Raw genomic sequence first — 8,828 nt, forward strand, 5'->3', positions numbered from 1 at the left:
ATAAAAATCGAGTGTCTGTAGACCTCTCACGACTGTTTTAAAGACAGCTCATTATTTCCATTCACTCCACCCCCTCCCTTCTGGGCTCCTTCCAAAGCCACGCCCCCAAAACGCATGAACGCGCGACTCCGACCACTGAGCTGGAAGACGCATTATTTACCTGAGACGAGCGGAGAGGAAGGAGCACAGTGCATGTAGTGACATCATGTCAGAATCATATGTAATAAAAATAACTTTATAATTATGAAGATAAACAAACAAGATTTTAGTACTCACTATCAAGCTAGCATATTGATATTGGTAAAGTTTAAAATATATATTTTTGATTCGCTAACGAGCTAGTTATCTATAAGGCAAAGCTAAAAACAGGTTGCATGATACACGTTTTTCCATTACCATCATTTACACTGTGATGAAGATGAATTTCGTCTAAGATTCATAACATATACGTTGTTCTACAGATAAACAGAGTAACATACACTCAAATATCAACTCACAACTGCATTGCAGACACAAAATAATAACACACACATACAACAAAGTGTGTACGACACACACAGATACAAGATAAAGACATCAGTAAACATAGGTAGAGAATATAAAAACAAAACAAAGGCGAAAAAAACGTGCAGGTAAACTTACAAGTGAACATGATAAAAGAGTTAGACAGAGGGTAAATATAGTTCTAAGAAAAGTTCCTAGATGCGGAGTAACGTTAGGCCTACTATCTGTTAAACATGTATTTAGTTATCTAAAGCAAAATTATGCACAATTCAACACTATAGCTATCATCTTGAGCTAGGCCTATAGATTATTTATCGTCTCTACTACGGCTCGCTAAGTAATGTTATGTTAGCTATATTACGCAGCTACGTGTGCTAATGACACATGCTTCATGAAAAAATAAACAAAAAAATATGTATGATCAAAATACAAAAAGAAAGATTTACCTGTCCAGCAGAAATAAAGCCATCAAGGAGTCACTTTTCAGCCCCTTGAGTTCCCTCAGTTGAGAGGGAGTAAAATCTTTGCGTGGCAGGGGGAGCTGCCACTGGACCTGCCACGGTTATATGCGCCTGCCTCGGGATCTTCCATGGTTATATGCGCCTGCCTCGGGATCTTCCATGGTTATATGCACCTGCCTCGGGACCTGCCACGGTTATGCGCGCCTGCCTCGGGATCTTCCATGGTTATATGCGCCTGCCTCGGGATCTTCCATGGTTATATGCACCTGCCTCGGGATCTTCCATGGTTATATGCGCCTGCCTCTGGATCTTCCATGGTTATACGCGCCTGCCTCGGGACCTGCCACGGTTATGCGCGCCTGCCTCGGGATCTTCCATGGTTATATGCGCCTGCCTCGGGACCTGCCACGGTTATATGCGCCTGCCACTGGACCTTCTGTGGTTATATGCGCCTGCCACTGGACCTTCCGTGGTTATATGCGCCTGCCTCGGGACCTGCCACTGTTATATGATGCATATATGATAAATGCCGATTGATGCATGCGTGCAAACTGTGCACAATCCTGCTCTCAGTTCTCGCCATCGCTGGAAAGCCACGCCGATATTAACTCGCGTTTTATTTCTTTGTTTATCCAAAGACTTTTTGTTCATTGCCTTTTCTTGTACTGTTACTGTCTTCCTTTTTTTGCCTGGTTTGCCTTCACTAACTGCATAGGCCGGTACTGTGAATTTAGCTTGCTGTTTCTCTGCCATTGTTTTGGTATTCCTAGGATCCATGCCTCTTGAATTCCCCAAATCAAACATGCGCGCGCAAGTGGGCAGGTCATGTGTGGCAAAAGGGTGGTTGCCATGGTTGCGAGAGAGTGACAGTCGCCTAAGCCAATCCTATGTTTCGTCCCGGATGGAAATAATGAGCTGTGTTTAATACAGATTAAACGGTCTAGAGTCACTCGATTTTTATACTCTTTTTATCAGAGTACTTACATTTTAATTATGCATTGATATATATAGAAAGTTTAAACAAATTTGGAACAAAATTTTTTGCCTACCCTGCCTTTAAGCCAGGGGATATGGAAAGTGCAAATTCGATGATTAATAGGGGCTGGGGAGACCCAAAGTGCAATTATAAGTACATGAAAGAGTCGTACAGTAAATGGAAAGAAATTAATGGGTTTCTACCTTCTCCTTCTTATCTGGTGAAATTTGTGCAGATTCTGAAAAGTCATACCTGTTACGCACAACTGATGGGTCCAGATTTTAGAGTAATACTCCTCAGAACTTTGGGAGATGATGAGACAGAGATAATTTATGTGTGTCCTTCTCTGAAAACAGAAAATGATAAAATGACTGGAAAAGGGACACGAAGGCGAGGGAAATGTCATTATTGTGGCAAAACTGGTCATTATGCATAAGAGTGCAGGAAACTAAAAAATGATGGGGAAAGACGCAAATAGGGAGAGACAGAAAAAGGAAAATTCCAACTCCAACCAAGAGCAAAAAATACCAAACAGAATGAACTCCCCAATAGGGATGCCTAAGGAGTGAAGGAACCCCAAGTACTTTTATACTCACTCTAAAATATAAAAATAACAAAATTGATTTGGCAAATTTGGAATTGAATGTAGATGGTAAAAAAAAAAATATTGTCTGTGGTCACAAGTGATGGTCAACATTTTATGAAAATGATTTTGATAATTATTTTTCTTTTTTCTTCCCTTCTGTGCTGATGGTGTCCACTGAGCCACACCCTCATCCTGCTGATTACATGCTGAGTGAAGGGTGAGGGAGAAGAGATAGCGTCAATGAAATGAGTAAATCCAAAACTAAGCACAAGCTTTCATCAATGATAAACCGTACACTGCGTTACTGAAAACAAAAACACCAGTCTATGTAAAACAATTAAAAAAAAATCTCTCCAGAGAAAGAGAAGGGCATTTAACCTTTTGATTGAAAATTTGTTAAAACAGGGAATTATTAACACACATTCGCCATATAAAACACCTGGTAATCCTATTCTCAAAGCAGATGGACAAAGTTGGTGACTGACACAAGATTTGAGGAAGATCAGTGATCTGATTATACCGCTTTCACCAGTGGTACCGGATGTGGTAACTATAATAAATTCAATACCTCCTACACATAAATTCTATACTGTCCTTGATATATGCTCTGATTTTTTTTCAGCATACCGATATCTGAAGCCATTATTTATGTACAAACAACAACAATTTACATGGATACGTCTTCCTCAGGGCTACGTTGACTCGCCTGCTGTGTTCTCTGTGATCGTGCACAAAACCCTCAGCAACATTAAGCTCCCACCGACTGTGTGTTTACTACAGTGTGCAGATGACCTGCTCATCTCAGCCACGACAGCAGAGGACTGTGAACAGGCCTCCATCATTGTCTTCAATGTGCTGGCAGAGGCGAGGTTTAAAGCTTCAAGAAAGAAAGTGCAGTGGGTGAGACCGCAAGTCTCTTATCTGGGACACATTATCTCAGCAGGACATTGACACCAAATCCTCACCACAACAAGCAATACTTGTAAGGCAACGTTGTTATAAGACTACAAATTAAATGATTAAGCCAACATCTGTGCCACACACTGCTGTCATTGCTTTGAGAGATTTGCTTGATACTGCCGACCAAACCACTGACAGCATTGATGAGGTACATGATTGTTTGAAAACAATTGAAACTGAAACTGCTTGTAGGACCGATCTGTTAGATACGGCCCTAGAAGAAGGGGATAGTCTATATGTTGATGGTTCATGTTCTAAACCATCAGATGGTGTATATTTATGCAGTTGTTAGACTCCCTGACAAAGTGGTAGAAGCAGAAATCATTACCATACACATCAGCACAGGCAGCGGAACTAGTTGCACTGAGAGCTTGTGAACTTTCAAAAGATAAAATTGTCACAATTTATACTGATTCTAAGTACACATTCTGATTTGATAGGAGATTTAATTAATCCAGTGCAGCTGACGGGCAAAGTGGCCATAACAAAAAGGCAATTAATGCTTTGTATTGCATTGCGAAAACGTCTCGGTTATGTATATAACCTTAGTTCCCTGATAGGGAACGAGACGCTGCGTAAAAACGCTATGGGAATGCCTCCGCGTGATGTCGTCTGAAGCACATGTGCAATCTGTCCAGTCAGGAGACGGAACGTCATAGGCGGGGTGACGTCACTGACCAGGAACCATAAAGCCGGCCCGTAAACACTGTCATTCAGCTTCTCAAAGTCTGAAGCAAGTCGCTTTCGGGCATGCAGGGAGTATGGCGGAGTTACGCAGCGTCTCGTTCCCTATCAGGGAACTAAAGTTATATACATAACCGAGACGTTCCCTTTCAAGGGAACTCGCGCTGCGTAAAAACGCTATGGGAACGCTATACCAACGCCGCCATAGTAACAAGTGCCTGATCGTGTGAAGCCGAAGCGCACAACTCACAGTACACCTGTGCCCCTGGAGCGGAGCTGAGATCTAGCTCGTAGAATCTCACAAATGTGTGCGGTGAGGACCAGCCTGCCGCATCACAAATGTCAGAAATAAAAGCCTTGGAGGCAGCCATACTCCTTGTAGAGTGCGCTCGGACAGCCAATGGTGAAGGCGACCCGACCGCCTCATAAGCAAGTGAGATAGCCTCGACCACCCACTTGCTCATTCTCTGCTTAGATGCTGGTAGACCTTTTCTTGGTGCACCAAAACATATGAACAGCTGTTCATCAACATACGCACCCAATGCCCGTAATGGACATAGCAGATTAGTTTTTCCTGGTCCGAAGACTTAAACGGAGGAGGACAGAAGGCCTGCAGCATGATAGGTCTCGCAGTATTAGTGAGAACCTCAGGTTCTTATCCTCATAGTGCCACGAAGGAAACGTGTTGTATGCGGGTGTCTGCCCAAGAGACTCCACTGAAAGGAGCGTGGTAAGCAGCTAAGGCCGCCACGTACACCTTTAGTGTGGAGGGGGATAGCCCTGTGGAAAATCTCTCCTGCAGGAAGTCCAGCACTGCGCTAACCGGGCAGTTAACTGGATCCCACTGATGATTCTCACACCAAGAAGTGAATAATCTCCACTTCAGAGCATATAGTTTCCTCGTGGAGGGAGCTCTGGATTGGAGTATGGTCTCAACAACCTCAGTTGAGAGACCGGAATCTATGAGACGTGCCCCCTCAGAGGCCACGCCCACAACTTCCATAACTCTGGGCGGGGGTGCAGTATCAGACCACCCGCTTGTGAGAGCTCCCGGGAGCAGAGCGATCGGGGAAAATGCGTACAGCGGTAGCCTCGGCCACGGCTGTACCATAGCAACCAGCCCAAGAGGTGCTGGGTTTGACATGGAGAACCACAGTGGACAGTGAGTCGTCCCTCGAGACGCAAACAGATCCACTCTGGCTTAGCTGTAGTTCTCCCAAAAGAGCTTCACCACCTCCGGATGAAGTCTCCATTCCCCGGGCCTCGGCCCCTGCCTCGACAGGATGTCTGCTCCCACATTCAGGTACCCCGGGATGTAAACTGCTCTGAGGGATAGCAGTTTCCCTTGGGACCACAGAAGAATCTGATTCGCCAGTTTGTAAGCGGGCGTGATCTCAGACCCCCCTGGTGATTTATATACGAGACTACTGATGTGTTGTCTGTTCTGACTAACACATGTTTGTCTCTGAGGTCTGGGAGGAAGTATCTCAGTGCTAGAAATACCGCCATCATTTCTAGACAATTTATGTGCCATGTGAGATGGTTTTGAGCCACCACTGCAGTGGTCTCGTGTACAACAGGCCGCAAGGTATAACGTTGGATGCTGCTGCCATCAGACCTAACAGTCTCTGGAACTGTTTTACAGTGAGTGACTGGCCTTGCCTTATGTCCGAGACAGTATTGAGGATTGATGTTATTCGAGCCGGAGATAAACAGGCTTTCATAATCACAGAATCCCATACCACGCCCAGATAAGTGGTTCTCTGATACAGGAGAAAACACACTTTTCTTTGCGTTTAGTCTCAACCCCAACTTTTCCATATGAGCGAGAACAACACCTCGATGTTGACCCGCCATCTGCTCTGATTGAGCGAGAATCAACCAATCGTCTATGTAGTTGAGAACGCGGATGCCCTGCATACGCAAGGGCGTCAGTGCCGCATCTACATAGGAAAATCCATCTTGATTTAAGAATTTTTAGATATTTGTACTTGAAATAGGATGAAAAATAAAAATTTTTGCAGTGTGAATGAGTGAGTGAACTATTTAAACATCACTTGCACTTTAAAAAAAGGGAGAAGACCGAAAGAAACTCTGGGTTTACCGAAGAAAACCTGCTCCCGACCAGGTTAGGTTCACAGAGTAAGTTACCATAGTAACTGACTCCGAGTATAAGTTACCTCTCTTTCAGAAACAGGCTTGTCTTACCCTGCTTTCTCGGGTTTGACATACCTCCCATTCTGAAACAGAAAACCCAGATATCTTAAATATGAGATGATTCTGTATCATGACATCAACTCTACTTTGTGCTGCTCTTTATTTTGAAAGGTTTTGCGATCATTCTCTCTTCTGATCTAATTTCACTACTGCAATCAATGTACTTATTATTAGAAAATCAAACTTTCAGTTCATATCTCTGTAGTTATTCATCTTTAGTGGTTGATGATGGTGAATGTCCTTATGTTGATTTTTGTATTATTAATGTCATATTGTGAGAAATAACAGTATTGTCTTTCAATAGAGCAGTTTATAGGATTTTCACACATATTGTGACTCCAATAATCAGTTTCTATCATCAAACACTCAGAATAAAGTGAGATGATCTGCTAACGATGTGAATGTCTTGTTGAATGAGTGTTGATAGTCTGAGGATCATCAATATTAACAGAGAAACTGCTGAAAACACTCTTTATTTCATGTCAATAGTTCCTGTTTTCACCTCATTTATTATGCTGATGTCTTCAGATCTGCTGTAAATTGACACTTAAAGCTCCTTCCATTGCTGTCAACAGACTGAGGGGATTTGATGGTGTTTATGTCTGTTTATTTCTTTTTTCAATTTTTTTTTTTTTACTTTTTTGTTTTTTTTTACTACTTTTCAAGACATCTGTCATTATTTTAATGAATTAACAGAATAATGTTTGATTTAGAAATATAAAGTTCTGAATTAGCATCAGTTGCTTTACGATAGACAGATATAAATGATTAATGCAATTAGTTTATGGGTGAAATACAAAAAGGGGTTAATATAGCAAAAAAACTTGTCATGCATATTTAGAACAAGAATCATTTGACAACATTCAAACACTGTATTGAAGGATCACAGTGAAGCCCAAAATACTCTGAAATTGTCATTTTAAATCTTTATACTTTATACCACTTTCCTTCAAACCACTAGCTTTCATCTATTTGTCACCAAGTTTAATCATTTAAAATATAATGAAATTTAGTATGATCTCTTACTCTTTTATACACTTTATTAAGTACTGGTCAAAATGAATGTTGTTTCATTTTTACATAAATATATCTGTTACACTAAATGATGATGGGACATTAATACATTTGGTTTTCACAAAAGTAATTTGAAACATTAAAATAGACACTTGGATTTAATGGGTTTTCTATTTAAATTCACTTTTTGTACATTTAATTTGATTTCTGGTCTTTAACCCTATAAAAACAAACACAGTAACTGATATTTTTGATTTGGGCAGATCATCTCCTCCAACCAATCTGTGGTTCAGTCAGTGAAGCTCCGCCCACAGCAGTCACATCAACAGTGAAGCTCCTCCCACTGCAGTCACATCATCAGTGAAGCTCCTCCCACTGCAGTTCATCAATAAATGCTGGAATATTCCCATCAGACGAGCACTGAAGCATCAGGAAGAGCTGAAAACTGCAAAGAACATGAGTGATCCAGAACCCTGCAGAATGAAACACACTGAAGATACTGAAGAACAAAGAGGTTGGTGTTTATTCTTCATCCATTCATGATGCTGAACAACATTCATGTTAGAAAGATTCAAGCACTTCTGCATATTTAGAGAAAAAGTTAAAGTTCTTTTCTAACAGAAGCTCAGTAAAGGGAAGTTTGAGAAACTTTCATACTGATTGTCAACATCAGATCAAAATAATATTTACGTATTTTCCATTTGTTTCATATCTGCTCCACAATTTGCAGGAGTGTTACCAGAATTTAGGCATTTTCAATACAGTTTTCAACATTGTTATTTTTAGGAATAAACTGTAAACATCAAAATGTATGAAGTAAATGAACTTTCCAGAATGACTGACAGGGTTGTGAGTGAAACTTGAGCAAAATCTCTTCTTACAGTAACTTTGGTAACAGGGTTGATGAATGCAGCCATTCATTTGTGTAAAAACTGAGACAATGGATTGGGATTATTTTCTTGTCCTCCCATCATTCTGTAGAAAAGAGCCCAGATGATGTCACTTCCTGTGTGGTTTTGAAAGGAGGAAAATCATGTCAGAAGTAACAGGGTTGAGTGAATCATGTAGGACACTGATAATAACACATTTAAAGATGCAGTCAGTCTAAACTTTGAGCATGTGAACTTTCTACAGACATTGCAACGTCAAAATATGACGTGATATATTTTAAAAACATAAATAACAAATAATAATCACTCAAATTTTAAAATATACAATCTACTCCACTTTACTGCAAACTTCACTTGATCTTGTGTTTCTGGTGTCCCACATTCACATTTGTATGAAAGGAAGTCAGTGGAAGGAGAAGTCTGCTGTGAACGGCCCTTAATATTTACACAGTTTTAGGAAAAATATTTAAATGCAAACCTGTTAATATCACATTAGATCATTTTGTCATTGATTGAAAATATTTCAGAGCAATGTT

This window comes from Megalobrama amblycephala, linkage group LG14 (assembly GCF_018812025.1).
Source record: "Megalobrama amblycephala isolate DHTTF-2021 linkage group LG14, ASM1881202v1, whole genome shotgun sequence".
Lineage (NCBI taxonomy): Eukaryota > Metazoa > Chordata > Actinopteri > Cypriniformes > Xenocyprididae > Megalobrama > Megalobrama amblycephala.